Source organism: Oxyura jamaicensis, unplaced genomic scaffold (genome assembly GCF_011077185.1).
Source record: "Oxyura jamaicensis isolate SHBP4307 breed ruddy duck unplaced genomic scaffold, BPBGC_Ojam_1.0 oxyUn_random_OJ106383, whole genome shotgun sequence".
NCBI classification, from domain to species: domain Eukaryota; kingdom Metazoa; phylum Chordata; class Aves; order Anseriformes; family Anatidae; genus Oxyura; species Oxyura jamaicensis.
In genome coordinates, this window is record NW_023312308.1 from 3,303 (window position 1) to 4,471 (window position 1,169).

At 42.9% G+C, this 1,169-nt stretch overlaps 1 long non-coding RNA gene across 1 annotated transcript; it reads right to left on the reverse strand.

Annotated features, from left to right (window-relative positions):
- Positions 1-242: 242 nt before the first annotated feature.
- Positions 243-1,077, reverse strand: LOC118160176. The gene is made up of 2 exons (XR_004747349.1): positions 1,028-1,077; positions 243-896 (listed from the first exon to the last, which is right to left on the reverse strand). It is a non-coding gene; the product is annotated as an uncharacterized LOC118160176 (long non-coding RNA).
- Positions 1,078-1,169: the final 92 nt, after the last annotated feature.

Here is a 1,169-nt window from a genome sequence, read left to right on the forward strand (position 1 = left end):
CACAATGCAGGGAGCTTCCGCAGCTGCTCATAGAGGAAAAAATATTTAAATAAAGATTGTTCAGAAGACTTGGAAATAAAAATAAATCCTGATTGAACCCAGTCATTCTGCTTTAACACTCTGTTTCTGCATTGTTTGTGGCTGATGGAAAGCAAACACGTTTCCATCTGTGTGTTAAATTACAGGCTTCTAATTTCTGTGTAGAAAACACTCCAGAGCCAATAGCAGTTACAAAGGCCAACTGTGAAACAGTAGGAAAAAAAATCAACACCATTTATTATTCACATATTGCATTACAAGTGTCTCTTATCAAACGCAAAGTATAATTTATATTATTCATGTAGAAATTCAAATTCAACACCACATAGAAATACAACCTAAATACGTGTGTGACAGGGTTTCAGTGACATCCTGATCAAACGGCGAGGCTCGGGCCGCCGCGAAGGCTGACGACCCAAGCGATTAGTGCAGGAGGGACACAGTCCGGTGCTCGCTTGCCCAGTAATACCACTCTACTGGCAATTCCTTATTGCTGTAAAACACGACAGGGATGGTTCCACGGGTACCAGTTTGCAAAGGACTGGGAAACACGTCGGGGAGGACTCGCGCAGCCAGGCATAACAGACCGGGTCTCGAGAACAGTTCCAAGTGCATCCTTTCCAAACGCAGAGTGACACAGACCTCCTCTCCCTCTGACAACGAACTGGTTTGTTGATCAGCTGCAAGACCAGTGTCCAGGCAGCAGTGCCTCATTGTTCTTAAAAAAAAAGCCTCCATCAGAGTGGACCTTTAGAATGTGCCTGTCCATTCATCACTTGCTCTCCAAGCATCTTCAGAATATACACTCTGAGTCAACTCCATGCTCTTCAGTGTCTGTCTTGGACAAAGTCTCCTGTCTGGTACTTGAGACATGAAGAAGAAAGGAAGGCATTATATTGCATCCATCCTGGCTTCTGACTTATTCCTAAATAGCCTTAAATTTACATTGTTTTTTTAAATCTTTAAATTCAGACCTCCAGATACTTACCTCTGTTGAGGGGGTATCCACTCCTGTGTTGTCAGAAACACACCTCTGTGAAACAGAAAAGAGTTAAAAAGCAAAGAAACATGGATTATGACTTAATGGCAGCCTTCTCCAATTAGCCAAAAGACAAGCAGCCTTCAACAAC